Raw genomic sequence first — 17,294 nt, 5'->3', positions numbered from 1 at the left:
CAGCTAGCACATTGTGTTTACCGGGGACATGCTTGAGCACGAAACGGAATTGGGCGAAGAAGTCAGCCCAGAGTAGTTGTTTCGCGGACAGTTTACGGGTCCCAGTGAGCGCCTCTAGGTTTTTGTGATCTGTCCAGACCTCAAAGGGGACCTTAGAACCCTCAAGGAACTGCCTCCAAATAGTGAGGACATGGTAGACAGCAGCTGCCTCCTTTTCCCAGATGGGCCAGTTCAGTTGTGAGTACACAAATTTTTTAGAGAAATAAGCGCAGGGGTGTAATAAACCGTCTGTACCTTGTTGCAAAAGAGCACCTCCCATGGCCATGTCAGAAGCGTCTACTTGTACTATAAACATGTGTTCAGGATCGGGATGCTTTAGCACAGGTTCGGAGGTGAACAGTTGCTTAAGGGTTTGGAAAGTGGTTTGGCACTGGGGAATCCATTGGATCTTTGCTCCGGGCAACGTGGCTGAAGCTCCCTTTCCCTTAGTCTTAAGAAGATCAGTGATTGGGAGTGCCACTTGAGCGAAATTGGGAATGAACCCTCGATAGAAGTTGGCAAAACCTAAAATTGCTGCACCTGTTTGCGGGTAGAGGGTGGATCCCAATCGATCACGGACTGTACCTTTGTAGGATCCATGGTGAGACCTTGGTGCGATATAATGTAGCCCAAAAATGTCAATTGTGCTTGGTGGGACTCGCATTTGGATGCTTTAGCATAGAGGTGGTTGTCTCTGAGGCATTGTAACACCTCCCTCACTAGCGCAACATGCTCGTCCATAGATTTGGAATAGATAAGGATATCATCCAGATAAACCGCCACGCCTCGGTATAACAAGTCATGTAGGATTTCATTAATAAATTGCATGAAGACCCCCGGAGCCCCCTGTAATCCGAACGGCATTACAAAAAATTCAGACATACCAAAACAGCTGGAAAAGGCAGTGAGGGGCTCGTCTCCGTCACAAATCCTAACTCGATAGTACGCTTCGACTAAGTCCAGTTTAGTGAAAATGTGCCCCTCCTTCAGTTGCCCTAAGATGTCTGGTATCAAAGGGATGTGGTAGGCATTGGTTTGAGTAACTGCATTGAGTTTCCGAAAATCGATGCATAGGCGTAAATCACCCGTTTTCTTGCGGACAAAGAAAGCGGGGGCTTAGTTTGGGGCAGAGGACGGTCGGATAAACCCACAAGCAATATTCTTGTCTAAAAAGTCTCGTAAAACAGTACGTTCAGCAGCGCTCATAGGGTAGATTTTACTCTTCGGAAGCTTACCATCCCCCACTACTTCAATGGCGCAGTCCATTCTGCGGTGGGGGGGTAGCGCATCGCACTCCTTCGCATCAAACAAGTCTGCAAAGTCTCGATACTCAATGGGTAGCAAGGAAGGAGGGGTGTCAGATATCAAGGCTGGGGCTGTTGGAAGGACAACCACAATTTCGTGACGGTGCCGGGCGCAGTCGGGGTCGGAAAATGTAATAGTATCGGCTTTCCAGTCTATAGAAGGGCTGTGCCCTTTGAGCCAGTTTATTCCCAGAATGACTTCATATTTGATAGAGGCTATGGTAAAGTTGATTTGTTCCCAATGAGAGCCAATGCCCATCGCGACGCCGCGTGTGCGGCAGTCTACTGCCCCCCCCAAAGCTACTGCCATCCATTTGGGCGAATTGGATGGGTTCGGGCAGTGTCACTGATTTGACTTTAAGAGCGTTAAAAGTGGCCTCATTGATCAGGGAGCGCCCACAACCAGAGTCTATAAGTGCTTTGACATGTAACTGGGGGCCTCTTTTGTAATGTAACACTACGTCCACATATACAGTATTTTCAACTTCACTCACCATAACAGGAGCCTTGGGATTCACAGGAGAAGCTGCAGGGGTCTGCGGTGTCGCTCCACTCACCGCAGACCCTGCCCATTTTTTGACAGATCGAGAGGAGATTCCAGATTGAGGGCAGGGGGATTCCAGGTGTGATCGTCATCCGAAGAAGGAGAACTGTCCCCCAATGGGGCACTTGTAATCCCCGGTGGGTCGGTAGACACAGATTCACTGAGGGCCTCTCCGACATGAAGTGCAGAGGGCGCATGCCGTCCTGGAGCTGCGCTATGGGTGGCTGCGGTGCCTCTGCGTTGAGGTCGTCCACGGGTCCGGGGGGTCCGTCCCGTCGGGGAGGAAGAGTGAGGTCCGGACGGCGAGGACAGGCAGATGCAAAGTGACCCATATTGCCACAAACGAGACAGGCTCCTCTCTGGAACCGGGATTCGCGGTCTGGTACGGGCCGCGTTGGTCTCCGAGGAGCGGGGGTCGAGGCTTTCGAAGGAGGTTTTGGATGATTGCCCCCCTCTCTGGTCCGATGGCGGACTAGAGATATGAACTGGCGGCGGCTTTCCAACTCCTCAGCCAGTAAGATCCAATCTTCCAGGGTGTCGGGATCCCGTTGCATATACGCCCAGTTCAAAATATCAGGGTGAAGCGCTTCCCGGAAATAGTGTATTCGGGTGGCTTCAGGCCAATCCACTATTTTGCTGGCGAGTTGTTGGAACTCATCTGCAAATTCCCGGACGGGAGTAGAGCCTTGCCAGAGTTGCAGGAGTTCGGCTTTAGCCCTTTCTCCCAAGAAGGGATCCTCGAACCGTCTCCACAGAGCGAACATTAAATTGTTAAGAGAGCGGATAGATCGGGCCCGAGTGTCAAACTGGAGGACCATCCAGTCGGCCGCTTTCCCCGTCAATAAAGAGGCCACGAAATGAACCCGGCTGTCCTCGGTAGGGAAGTACTGTCCTTGTTCCCTCATGTAACTATCCACATGATGTAGGAAACAGGGTAGAGTTTCAATTGAGCCGTTGTAGGTCGTTTTCAACCGAGGTTGCTTCCATTGTATGGGCAAAGGGGCAGGCGGTTGTCTTGGGGGCGGCAGCTGCGGTGCTCCAGGAGCTGGCACACCTGGTGCTCCGGGGTCCGGCGGTTGCCCTGGAGGCGGCTGAGGCGGCGCTCCAGGAGCTGGCACAACCAGGGCCCCAGGAGCTGGCACAACTGGGGCCCCGAGAGCTGGCACAACTGGGGCCCTGGGACCAGGTAGAACTGGCTGAGCTGGTACCAGTTGGGCCGGAGTAGCCAGTGCTTGTTGCAAACGGTCGTTTTCCCAAAACAAACGTCCCATTTGGTCCTGCAGGCGGGTTACACTGTCATTCAAGTCCCGGTTTTGGCTCCACAAGAGGTGCACTTCATCTCCAGTTCCCCCCGTACGCCGGGCCTGGCTAACTCGAAGACCAGTAGCCCAGTGGGATCCGTCCCCGTACAGGTCTTCCTCGTCGGAGTAGTCTGATTCTGGTAGACGTTCTGCAAGGCGCCGTGCACGTTGTGTAGTGCGAGACGGGGCAAAGACCGGGGAAAATGTGGACCCTAACGAGAGTCCAACTCCTACAGTGTCTTTAGGGCATATATCCGCAGCCGCTCGCACACGGTTGGCGGCCAATCGTTGCTCCTTCTCCCTTTCGGCCTGAGTCTTGGCCGCCGCTGCATCCGCTGCTCGCAACTGTTCCTCAGCCTTCTTTTGGTCGGCGAGGGTCTGGGCAGCTTCGAGCTTCAAGGCTGCGGTCGTGGTGACGATCGGAAGGGCCTCTTGCTCTAGAAGAGCGAGGAGCAGGGCAGATTCCCCACCAAGCAGAGGTTGCACTTGGACAGCCAGTGCGGCTGCACCAACCCCGAACGTCGGGGTTAACAGTTGTGTTAAATCGGCCACCGTGGTTGTGGTCGGGAGCAGTCCCACAAATAATAACGCCGTTTGGACAGCGACCTGTTGTGCTTCCGCTTGACACACAGCAGGGTCAGGTACTAATGACAGCGGGGATCCCCCCGCCGGTGTGCCCGCCATGGCTCGAGGTGAGTCGGGGCGGATAGGGGCCACTGCCGAGTTCTGTTGAGTCTCTTGCAAAGTCAACCTCGCCAACAAGCGAGTCAAGGTTACCAAGTCCTCCTGTGCAGCACGCACTTTGTCCAACAGCCCATCCAGGACCAAGAGTTCGTGATAGGCGTCCCGATCCAAGTACTCGGACGTCCAAGGCTTCACGTCGGCAAGGGAGCGCCACTGAACCTGAATAAGTTCCACTAGGCGGTTGATTTCTGCATCGGTCCGTACAGCTTCGAGGAGCACATCACGCAGCAGAGTAGGGTCGTCAGGGCAGGTTGGCGTTCCCAACAGCAGGGCCCAGTAGTCCAAGTCCTCCAGGATTCCACACAGGGAACTTGAAGCTGAGATACAGGTGAACCCTCCAGGGCTCTAGCCAGGCAGGTAAAAGGAGAGAGTTATTCCTGCCTTAATGTAAGCACTTGTTCCCAATGCACTCCCAAGCAACACTCGCAGACAGGAAGTCCGAAATAGAGTTGACTTTAATGGAGACCACACAGGCATACAGAGCTTGCAAAAATAAAAAGGCAGGAATGGAGCAAAAGGGATATACAACAGAATATATGGGGGAATAGTTCATATCATGATAGCACAGGTTGGCATGGTAACCCCTCAGTCCAACAGGCCAGGCTCCCACGAGCTCCCATGAGCTTCAAAGCCTAAGAGGAATGTGATCGTTAGGAAAACAGTCCTTGAGCACAGCAGAGCATCTGTGTGAAACCAAAACTATCCCTAAACGCAGAGAGCAGGCCTGACAGTAGAACCGGGTTCAATTCCCCACTCCTCCACATGAGTGGCCGAGGCTAATCAGGTGAATTGGATTTGTTTCCCCACTCCTCCACATGAAACCAGCTGGGTGACCTTGGGCTAGTCACACCCTCTCAGCCCCATCTACCTCATAGGGTGTCTGTTGTGGAGAGGGGAAGGGAAGGTGATTGTAAGCTGGTTTGAGTGTTCCTTAAGTGGTAGAGAAAGTCGGCATATAAAAAAACCCACAACAACAACAACCACACTGATGATGTTTGAAATGGGAGGGAATTACACAGTGGCTTCCACCTTACAGAAGTGCAGCAGTGGCATACCTCATGATTTTCCATTTAAAACATTGCTGCTGTGGAATGGGAGGCATCTTTGAAAACAGTAAGGCTGTTATTGCAATTGCCATTATAGTCATTTGATCATTATAGTCAGTAGAATACTCATATGGACTGCTGAGAGTCTTTGCTTTGTTTTGTTTTCTTTTATTGAAGTTGATAAAGTAGAGTTTGCATATCTAAAGATGCTGAATTTTCAGGAATGTGATCACTACTCCAGAACTCAAGTATCTAGTGGCCTCTTTTTAGATTGATTTAGTACCAATCCTTGTCTTAGTGGCATAATGGCATAAAAAGTATCCATAACAAGGAATCCACCCTTTGAAAATATGTTATTATTATTAATATGCAAATATTTCTAGTCTGGTTTCTGAAATGGATTTCAGTTTTCCATTTGATAAAGTTATTATAGGCCAAGGCAATGAAGAATATTTGCTGCTGGAAGCATGAACACTACAGCATCTACTGTATCACAGACAAATATCTGACAAGTTGTTTAACGCCTTCAAAATTGTTTAACACCTTCAGTCTTTATTATAATACAGATTCTTGCATACAGATTTCTTAAGAATGATAACCATACTTAATTCCTGCTCTTGGAATCTAGGGATAATACTTGCTTAAAAGACTTGTTTCATCCATTAACAGCAGGGATACAAAAACTGGGAATTCATTAAAATTTGGGGTCTGTTTCCTTTGGATTTATTAATATCACCTAGCGCTTTAGTTCAGTTCCCATTCAGCTTTTTAAAACAGTAACTGGTGCATAGTAAACCCTTTGAACTGGTTTAAATACATTCCATACAGATGAATGTCAAACTCTGGTAGCTATACTGCAATATATAGTATATAGCTATACTATATATTTATATGTGTATTTCCTTATTTACTTCATTAATACCCTGCCCTTCTCACCTATGGTGACCCAAAGTGGGTTACATGGTTCTCATGTCTTCAGTTTATCCTATGAAATCAATATAATAGAAAGTTTGATCAGAAAATTAGATCAGGGCCTAATTACACAATATATGTTCCTCAGGTTCTCCCAGGGTCCCCATAATCAGAACTAGGAATTCAGTTTCCAAAAGTGTGTTTTATCTGCCCGGGGAGCCCAGAGCAGTATACATTGTTCTCCTCTCCTCCATTTTATCCTTACAACAACCCTTTTAGGTAGGTTAGTCTGAGAGAGAATGCCCGATCACCCAGTAAATTCCATGGCAGGCAAGGATTTAAACCAGGGTCTCTGCTGTCCTAGTCCAACACTCTAACCACTGACTATACCATCATGGCAGCCTGTATTGGTACCTGTAACAGCTGTAAAGAACCACCTGGACTAAACACTCCAAACATCTGATGCATGTTTATCTAGGGACTATATCAGTCCTGTCTTGTACCACCTACACTGGCTCCCAATTTGCTTCCATGCCCAATGTGAGGTTCTAATATTGACCTTTAAATACCTATATGGCACGGGGACAGTATACTTTAAGGACTGGCTACTCTCATATGGCCCTGACCTGGATGGCCCAGGCTAGCCTGATCTCGTCAGATCTCAGAAGCTAAGCAGGGTCAGCCCTGGTTAGTATTTGGATGGGAGACCACCAAGGAATACCAGGGTTGCTGTGCAGAGGAAGGCACTGGCAAACCACCTCTGTTAGTCTCTTGCCATGAAAACCCCAAAAGGGGTCGCCGTAAGTCAGCTGCAACTTGACGGCACTTTACACACACACACACTCAGAGGATCCGATCTAACCACTATGACCATCTTTGGAGGCTCTACTTTGGGTGCCCCCAACATCTGAGACTAGAGTGGTAGCAACCCAAAAAAGGGCCTTCTTGGTTATGGCACCAAAATTATGGAATTCCCTTCCCAGGGAGATTTCACTGTCCCCTTCTTTTATTGTATTTCACCAATGAGTGAAGACTTCTGTTATGTCTGGCATTCCCTCACTTATTCTCATTGGATCTCCTCATCCATATGCCCATGTTTATTTTAATTGTTTAATCCTTCATGAAGCCGAGTGAGAAAGGTGGACTATAAATAAATACTACTCTGGTTATGGGGTCAGAATAATTAAAATAAAAGTGTGGTTTACTCAACCAAAAGAAAAGGTAGGGACATCAGGAGTAAGACTCTACATTGGTTTGGAGAGAATGAAGGCAGAGGGAAATAGAAAGAGTTAGGACATCTCTTGGAAATTACTCCTAAATTACAGACTGTGGTCAATTGAGGTCCTCAATACAACAGGGTATTATGATCTAAAATGCTGAGAATAATAGTCTACGCAAAGATCTACGCAAAGATCAGAGAGATCTGTGAGAACCTCCAGTCCACGCAAGGACTAGAGAGATCTAACTTCCCTGTCTTCCTACACCTATATTTATATGTCTTCAATATTAATTAAATAATAGGGGAGCAGAAATTACTGCTGCAGTTCAACCTCTGCATCAGTCAAGGTTGAGTGATCAAAGTAGCTTCAAGGTTGCTGCTATCTTAGATACCATCAAGTTGATGTTCCCGAGAACACCAAACCAGACAGTTCAATATCATTATAACAGTCAGCTATATCATTATAGCTTAATATCAACATCAAATAATTATAAATTGTAATGTTAATATCAAATACTTGTAGAGATTCTAATCTCGGGTTTATTCATCTTTATAAAAAATACATACAATTTCTTTAAGCATGTATTATACTGTTTCTTCCCCTAGCATCTCACAAGCATTTACTTCTGTTAGGCATTGGGAGTAATGTGTTTCTAATGACCATTTGGGGATGAGAAATCAGTATGACAAACACAGAATTTATTTAAAACAAACAATGAGAAACTAAGAAAGGACTTAGTTACATATCTTGTTATAACACTGCCAGTTACTAAGTTTGTTTATGTACTGTTTTTTTAACTATATTGAATACCTATGGTTTATGAATCTAAGATCATTATAATATACTCTGTCTAGCGTCTCTCAGTCCCCCTTTTACTGGGCTCCATTGGGTTGCAGTAAAAGTCTCTACCAGCCTCTTTAATGGGCTGCAGAAGGAAACATCCTTTAGAGGTTGAGGGAGACTAAGGCTTTTTCTGCATTGGCACTTGAACTCACGTTAACTGCTGTTCTTGGCCGGATCTTTATTTTGCTTCTGCACTATTTTCCTGTCCCTCGAGGTTCCACTCGGCTGCACTCCTGGGTTTCCTTGCGTTTTCCCGATCCTGTCTTTTTTTTTTAATTTATTTTTATTATTTTCAGTTTTTATAGGTATACAGAAAAAAGAAGGGGAAAGGGAGGGAAACATTAATTGAAATTCATTTTGACCAAAAAAATTTCTACCCCCTATTAGTTATAGTACATTATTTCCATATCACAGATAAACTAAGCTTAATTGCAAAATAAGACTTATTGTTATTTTTATAGTCTTATTGTTATCTTTTAATTTTGATGTAATCATAAAAAGATTTCCATTTCTCTTGATGTTGTTCTAGTGTGTTGTCTTTCAGCTATTCCGTTAATTGTGCCATCGTTATATACTCCAGGGATTTGTCGATCCATCTTTGAACTTCTGGAATGTTTTTTGTTTTCCAAATAGATGCCATCACTACTCTTGCTGCCGTTACAAGATACTTTGATACCTCTTGTTGATCCTTGTTCATCTTATCTGGTGTTTTGTTCAGGAGGAACAGTTTGGGGTCGTACTCTATACACTGTCCCAGAATACCTTCCATATTCATATGAATTTTTTTTCAGAATTTCTGAACAGATTCACATGACCACCAACAATGGTAAAAGGTGCCTCTAATTTTATGACATTTCCAACATAGCCCAGACAACAACTTGTTCATATTTTGTATATCACTTGGCGTAATATACCATCTGTGCAGCATTTTGAACCAATTTTCATGAATACTTTGACAGAGGGTAAATTTAAGATTTCTTTGAAACAGTTGTTCCCATTCTTCAATTGTTATCGTTTTGTTGAAGTTTTCCATCCATTTAATTTGACAAGCCTTCACTTGTTCTTGTTCTGTGTCATGTGACACCAAAAGTTTGTATATTTTACCTAATAAGTGGTCTCTTGGTTTGCTTATCATTTGTTCAAATTCTGTTTCTTCTTTTAATTTTCCCTGGATTATACAATCTTCCTTTAATCTTGACAATAATTGATGGCATGTTAACCAGGATATCTGTGGGTAAGCATCTTGAATATCTCGCAGAGATTTGTTTGGCATTTTCCTTTATTAAGTCTCGATATTTTATTGTCCCATATTTTCATTTTTCCACCATAGATCCATAGGCATTGAAGGGCACCATCAATAACAAAGGAGTAGGGCTTAGCCTTGATTTAAATTTTCGCCAGGTCTTAATCATATTTTTGATAATTGGATGTCCCTCAATTTGTTCCATATATTTCGCAGGGTTTTCCCCCCAAAGTATGTAATGTGGTCCACATTGGAGGTCCGCCAGTTCTAATTTGGTGTCTCTATCATCTGGATACATTATCCAATCTCTTAGTCGTGCCAGGGTAGCAGCTTGGTGACATAATTTTAGATTATGTCTTAACACGATTTATTTAACCTTCTCAAATTTTGTCCAGTGTCAACACTGGGAAATTGTGTGTAGAAGCCTTGTGTAAGCCACATCGAGTTTTCTCACAAAACATGCCCCAACACGCCCATCAGTTTCTCCCGTCTACTCTCTCCTCCCCTCACCAGGTCCTCCCAGTTCAACAACCCCTGTGCAATGCTTCTGCCCATAGTGGCGATTTCGATTTCCGTCTAATCTACATTGGGACGGAAATGGAATGGCGGACTCGTGGTTAAACAGAGGCATCCAGCACCAGTGCATATTGAATTTGGAAATCGGATTAGAAAAGTGTGAGTCAATAGAGTATTGAACCCAAGGTAAAATCAGAAAGCAGAATAGAGCCAGCATCCCCACACATGATGTAAGAATTGGCATATTATCAAGGTATCTACAGTGTTAGATAGAGAGAGAGCCAAGAGCCGCTTCAACAAGGCTAAAAGGAGACAGAACCCTTTGGATGAAATGAAAGCACTTCTTGCTCCTCCAGCCTTTCTATATAGAGAGGTACTCCTTGCCTATTTAGCCTTGATGTAGAGAGAGACAAGCCTCTGAATGGATTTCAATGAGGCTTACAAAGGATTTTAATAGGAACTCAGTGATTCCAAAATAGGAAAATTCTAAAAATCTATACAATGTACATCATGATCTATATGTCAAAGGCTGTGACAAGGTTCACAGAACAGTTGTACTGGTTACAAACCAAATGGCTAGAGACTGGATATAACAAAACCGAAGAAGAATGGTAATGGCAGTAGAAGACAGTGATGAATGCAACTAGAAGTGCAACTTCTTAAAGATCACACCATAAGTATAGCCTGTGGCCATAGTTACAGAGATAACAGGACATTTTATAGGCACTGGTGGGGAAGATTATTACCAGCGGAAGATGAGGAATGGAATGGAAATAATGCTCCTGCATCTATATTGCAGGCCAGCATGATGTAGTGGTTAAAGTGTTGAACTAGGACCTGGGGAAACCGCTTTCAAATCCCCACTTGTACCATGGAAGCTTGCTGGGTGACCTTGGGCCAGTCACACACTCTCAGCACTGACCCAGTCTAGTATCTGGATGGGAGACTTACAAGGAATACCAGGGGCGTGACATGGAGGCAGGCAATGGCAAACCACCTCTGAACATCTCTTGCCTTGAAAACCCTACAGGGTCACCATAGCTGTGATTTGAAAGCAAAAAAATATATCTATTTTGAGCACAAATATGCACAAGTTGCAGGAACCTATATAGAAAAGACTGTTGAAGTTACAAGGAGGAAAAAGTGAGGTAAGGTAGTTTTTCAACTGTCAAGATGAAATAAATCTTCTAATGCACAATGAAATTTCCACTAGTTAGGCAGTTCTACATGCACACACTTTTGCAACACAAAAGTCATTCCATTCTCCCCCCCATGTTTTCTAAAAAAAGAACTCCAAAAGATATTTTAAAAGTATAAATTAAGTATTTAAAGAGCACTTCTAGACAGCTGCTTTCTGTGGCAACAGTATCTCTAAACAGGGATTGAAGGGAAAGCACCTCAAAGGGGAAAAATAGCAAGGGAAGCTGACACTGCTATTGGTTCATTTGCACCACAGTCACTATGCAACCTGGATCAGCACAGGATAGTGACAGTCTCTAAGTGAATTGCGGGGGGATTTCAAGACAGGGCCAAAGAATGGCTGTTGAAGGGACAGAAATCCTGGCAATCAAGCCTGTATGAGAGCCATTTCACAGTCTGCTGCATTAGGCAGTGTAAAGTGCCACCAAATTTGCAGCCAACTTAGGGAAACCCCAGAGAGGGGCTTTTAGGCAAGTGAGAAGCAGAGGTGGGTTGCCATTGCCTTCCTCTACAGCATCTTCCTTGGTGGTCTCCCTTCCAAGAACCAATCCTGCTTAGCTTCCAAGATCTAATGAGATCAGGCTGTACTGTGTCACCTTCCCTCCTTGCATTAGGCAGTGCAGCATCTAAATGTGGCTTTTGGACAGTGTCCAATATAGCTAGTTGTCCATTTTAATTACTAGAGTTGTAACTAAGCACAATCTAGCAATGGTGAGGACAGTCAATAAAGCTCATTCAAGGCAGGAATGGCAAATGCCAGGGAGTTTTCATTAAGAAAGAAAAGTGATAAAGCAGCACACTGGGAGCTGTATTAGAATATCTGACCTGTCCAAAATGTTTAGAAGCAGTAGCATTTGCTTCAGTCCCAATATTTTCTAAATTAGTATTTGTATTTATTTCAGGTTTGAAATGTGAATATGGGCTCCCTGATTGGTCATGTATTTGGCCCAAGGAAAGGTTGCTAGAAACTTTAATACCTTTCAGAATTCAAGTTTTCATTCCTGGAACCATATTCTTGGCAGTTTAGGGGACATTTGTGCAATCATATGTTTGTGTCTGCAAGAGTGGAAACAGAATGACTTTGTCTTGGCCTCAATGCTGAATACCATGGTGGTATCATATGGTGTGAAGAGCAGCAATAGAACCACAGCATCCTTTACCATATGTTGATAATTTAAACTGCACCACACACTATCAATTAAAGCCTTCTTTGAATACAATACTGGCAAGACTTGCACTTCTCTCTGAGCTTTTGCACTCATTCAAGATCTGGTTTCAGCATGTGCATTAAGTTCATTGCCCAGTTTGTCTGCACACCCAAGCTTCTCAGCCTGGACAGGTGTTCTCCTGGAATGCTGCATGTCAGTTCTTTGCACAGACACCAGTCCAGTTTAAATGAGATGCCGAGCCCATGCAAAGTCATACAAAAAACTCTCTTGCCTCACCAGCATCACATTTAACCCATTTAATCACATTAACCCTTTCACTTTGTTCTGTATTAGACTGACAGTGTAATCTTAAACAGAGTTTTACCCTTCTAGACCCATCAACTTCAATAGACTTGGAAGGAAGTGACTCTACTGGACTCTACTGTGACTCTACTGGAGGCCTTCTGTTAACCAGTGCCCAGAAACTGAATTGCAAAATTGTGTGTTTTTTTACTTTCCCTCAAACTTCTGCAGTAAGTAAAGTAATGAAAGAGGTGCAGGTTTGCCACATCACATTTGCCACTCTGCTCTGGTATAAACAAGGTAATGAAGAACTACAGGTTTGTCCTCAGAGCTGTTGTACTTGTACATCTGGCATTCTGCAAACTATATAAAACAGAATAGTTTAGGAGGGCATTTTTATAAAGGTAATATTATAAAGTAATGATTGGGAAGGTAGTTAAATAAAAGGAGTAGCATCATAAGTGATTCTACTGTGTACAGCATGTATTATACAGTGTACAGTATGTATTATCTTGCTTTTACTGCATTGTTTTCTTGCATTGTTTCAGATTTTGGTAATCTTAGTTTCTTTACATTGCTTCCTAGATGTTAAATCCTATTGATTGCATTGATTTACATTGTGTTATCTGCCTTGAGCCTCAGTGAGAAAGGTGAACTATAAACAGCATAAATAAAATAAATAATTTGAAATTACACTGTATCAAGGGTTTGTCATCTTTAAATGGTGTAAACACTACACAATTGTTCCACATTAGCTGAAAGTCACCTGGCAACATTCAAAAGCCTTTTGCACAGAAGGTAATAACATGGGAAAGATGGGAGGGATTAGGCCAGGTATTTGAGCATGGTCAGAAAAAGAAATATGAGAAAAGCCAATTAGATTATATAAATGATTATATAAATGATACACAGTATTTTGGCATAACAATATTTAAAAGAAAGAATTACAAAATGCTGAACTAGAGAGAAGCATAGACAGAGACAGACAGATCAGGAAGATGATGTGATCAAGTTACTTTTATAAACCAGTAGGGCTGTCGATTCGGTAACATCCAACATGAAAAACAGCCGAATTTTCCCTGATTCGGCGGTTTCTACTTCAGATAGAACCGAAGTCAAAAAAGTGGGGAAACGACGAACCAAACTCGGAGAGTTCAAGCGGACGCAGAATAAATTCGTACAAGTTCGGCTCCCCCGAAGCAGCATTCTCCCATGGCCAATTGGTGGCCAAGCTGGGTCTTCTTCTGGCCAATCAGTTGTGAATGAGTGTGTGAGCCTGGCCGCTGAGCAGCCCAGGGAGAGAAAGAGAGAGTGTCTGTGTGAGAGAGAGATCCCTGTGGGGGAGGGTGCGTGTGCACATTCGCTCCTTTCCATGGTTCTGGGGGGCATGTTTGGAGGTAGAGGTCCCAAACTTTCAGTGTAGCTTGAGGGGACTCTTCTTGCAAGAACCCCCAAGTTTTGTGAAGATCGGGTCAGGGGGTCTCGAGTTATGCGGTCCCCCCATCCACCCATTGGAATGATAGGGAGCAGGCATCTAGATGTGCATCTTAATGTGCATCTTAATGTGCATCTAGAGAGCGGCAAATCCAAGGCAAAACCTCCCGTGCATAAATGGCCAGACTCTGTGTGTGTGAGTCTGCTAGAATCGTATTGGATTACTCCTGAGTCCTGACTCCCAGTCCCTGCTCCTGATGGAAGAGAAGACATCCATAGTATGACCCATTTTGGGGCTTTTCTCTATAACTTTTTTCCTGTGTGTGTGTATGTGGGGGGAGATTCTGTGTGTGTGTGTGTGTGTGTGTGTGTGTGTGTGTGTGTGTGTGAGAGAGAGAGAGAGAGAGAGAGAGAGAGAGAGAGAGAGAGAGAGAGAGAGAGAGAGAGAGAGAGAGAGAGAGAGAGAGAGAGAGAGAGAGAGAGAGAGAGAGAGAGAGAGAGAGAGAGAGAGAGAGAGAGAGAGAGAGAGAAGGGGGAAGCCAAAGAGGGTGGGTTTACTTGTTCTGCTGGGGGGTGGGCTTGATTGCCTCTGTGTGGGACTGTGCTTTCTGCTGTTTTCACCGGTTGCCAACTTCGTGTGGAGTTAACTGTGGGTCAGTGAGTCTCTCTCTGGCTGGCTCCTATTGTTTCCAATGGGCTGTGCAGCCACTCCTGTTGTTTATAATGGGCTAGCCTGTCATTCGTTTTAGTACATCCCATGTCAGTGAGTCTCTCTCTGTCTGACCCGTTCTCCTTTGTTAGGAATTTGTGTCTTCTGGTTCGGGGGGGCTGTTCTGCTGTGGGGGCTTGATTGCCTCTGTGGAGTGTGATTTGGGGGGGTTACCTGTCCTGGGGGGGCTTGATCTCTTTGTGAGTGTGATTGTTGCTGTGGAAGATTTGAATCCAGCAGCATGACATCTATCAATACTGAAGATACGCAATATGCACAGGTTGCACTTACACTAGTAGCATTATAAGATGCACTTTGGCTGTGTTGAAATGAAAAGATATGTACGTTACCCATGCTAGTTACGCTGTTTACTTACGCTTTGAGCAGGATGCACTTTCGGCGTACTTACATCGGCTCTTAGACGCCACAGACTGGCTTCTACTGTGGGGGGGAAGCCAAGGGGGGGGTGACCTGTCCTGGTGATCCTTTGCGAGTGTGATTGTTGCTGTTTTCACTGGTTGCCACATTTGCCTGGAGGTCAGTGTGGGTCGGTGAGTCTCTCTCTGGCTGCCTCAGAAACAATGGGAGGTTTTGCCTTGGATTTGCCGCTCTCTAGATGCACATTAAGGATTGCCTGCTTCCAATCATTCCAATGGGTGGATGGGGGGGACCGCATAACTAGTGGGGCCTGACCCAATCTTCACAAAACTTGGGGGTTGGAGGAGAACTGCCATGGATGCGCAACGACTCGTGCACCGGCTCAGGGCCGCTGGGGGGCAAAAAAAACAGCCCCCCAAGCAAGCGGCACCCTCGGTGCAAGAGGGGATGCTGAAATTGGCGCAGGCAAGTGCGCCGTCCTAGTAGCAGTCACTGCCAAGAAATCGGCGGAGAATGCTCAGACGGACTGCAGCTGAGAAGCGGGCTCCATTACTTTTCCCTACCGGCAGCCGGGACAAGCGGCGGAGATTCTCCTATTTGAAAACAGCAAGTACTTCTTCTAACTGAACCTTATTGAATTGCACTACTGAGGTGTTTAGCAGCTATTTCCTGAATAACAAGCATCCTTTTTATTTGCTATAACTCTACTAACGGGACTAAAAGTGAAACTTGGCTTTCTGCCAGCTGTTGCGCAGTTTAAAATCCAGTGTGCCCACTACTGAAACTATCCATACATAGTTTTGTGAGCTGGAAAATAGTTGGCATGAAATAAAATTCAGAAGAATGCGTAGACCCTGAATTATTCTCTAAGGTCTGAACTATAAATCAAGTTAAACTCCAGTCTTTAAAGCAGATTCCCATGTTGGTGTATTGAACAGTAAAAGCCACACACCCCCTTTGTGGATTACAAATTGCAGCCAAATCAGAACTAATGAGAGACAAAGAAAAGAAAGAAAAGCATCCTAGAGAGTATTTTAAAGACTCCAAACAATTGCAAATGCAGCAGACTCTATCACAACCAAGGAGAGCCTCAGTCTCCAATATAAACTTAACATCAGTGACTCCAGCCCTCTCAACAGTTACCCCTACTACAGCCAAGATGGGGCCTAAGCCAAAAATGGAAGACACTCTTGCTTCTCTACATGAGATGATGGCTAAAACTCTTTAAGAGGTTACAGCTATAAAAGGGGAACTTAAAAAATCAGTGGCTATCTCTGCATTAAAAGATTCAATTACCTCTTTAACAGCAAGGCAAGATAAGGTTGAAACCAAGTTGCAAAAATGTTCACAGGACAACAAAGATTTTTTTAAAAAAGTGGACACTTTGGAACTTTCGGTAGAATCAAGCCAAGAAAGAGAAGACAAGAGAGATGATCCTATTGCAATGTTGGAACTTAAGGACAAAGAAAACTGTATTCGTATATGTGGTCTTAAAGAGAAAGCAGAAGGAGGGGATTTAAAAAGTTTTTTAAAGGTACACTTGGCAGAATTTCTACAGGAAGATGAAGATGTCACTGAAGGAATGATTGTAACAGCCTACAGGATCAACTCAGCTTGTGCAAGCAAGAATAATGTGCCAAGAGACTGCCTGATTCAACTTTTTTCTAAAAGCCATCGAGATCTTATTCTAAATCAACATTACAAAAATCCACAGGGCAACCCTGTGAGGTTAATGAAGGAGATTCCTGTTAGACTACTCAGAAAAGAAAAGAATTCTCAGATATTGTGGAAAGGCTGAAGCTCAATGGTATTCAATATAGATGGGAGTATCCACAAGGTATTTCTTTTTTCTACAAGGCCAAAAGGTTCAAAATTACAGATATTCTTAAGGCTGACCAATTTTTAAGAAGATATGACAAGGATCTTCTTAAACCACCACCAAAGGATCTACCAGAAGAGGCCAAATCTGAAGAAGCAAGTGGAGGGATACAACCAACTGACCTAACAGAAGAGGAGTCTCTATCAGATGATAAAGATGGCTGAACTGTTTCAATTACATTTGAAGGGAAAATAGGAAGGAAGGGGGGTGGTTTTTTGAAATGTTTGCAATTAAAAATTGGGAAAAATAAAAATGGAAATAATTGAAAATTAATATGCTGCAGGTATTGTTGTGGAATATTAACGGTTTGAATTCTTCCAAAAATGATAAAAGGTTTTTTTATCATTTACAAAAGCCTAAAGCTAATATTTTTTTGTTTACAGGTAACACATATCTTGCCAAAGGACACTATAAGACTAGAGCAACCAAAATTAGGAAAACTTTTTACAACATGTAACGACAAGAAAAAGATTAATGGAATAGCCATGTATGTTCCTTTGGTAATGGAACCAAAGATTATATATAAAGATA

Source organism: Euleptes europaea, chromosome 16, assembly GCF_029931775.1.
Source record: "Euleptes europaea isolate rEulEur1 chromosome 16, rEulEur1.hap1, whole genome shotgun sequence".
In the NCBI taxonomy this organism is placed as follows: Eukaryota; Metazoa; Chordata; class Lepidosauria; order Squamata; family Sphaerodactylidae; genus Euleptes; species Euleptes europaea.
Note: the sequence above shows the minus strand (reverse complement) of the source record.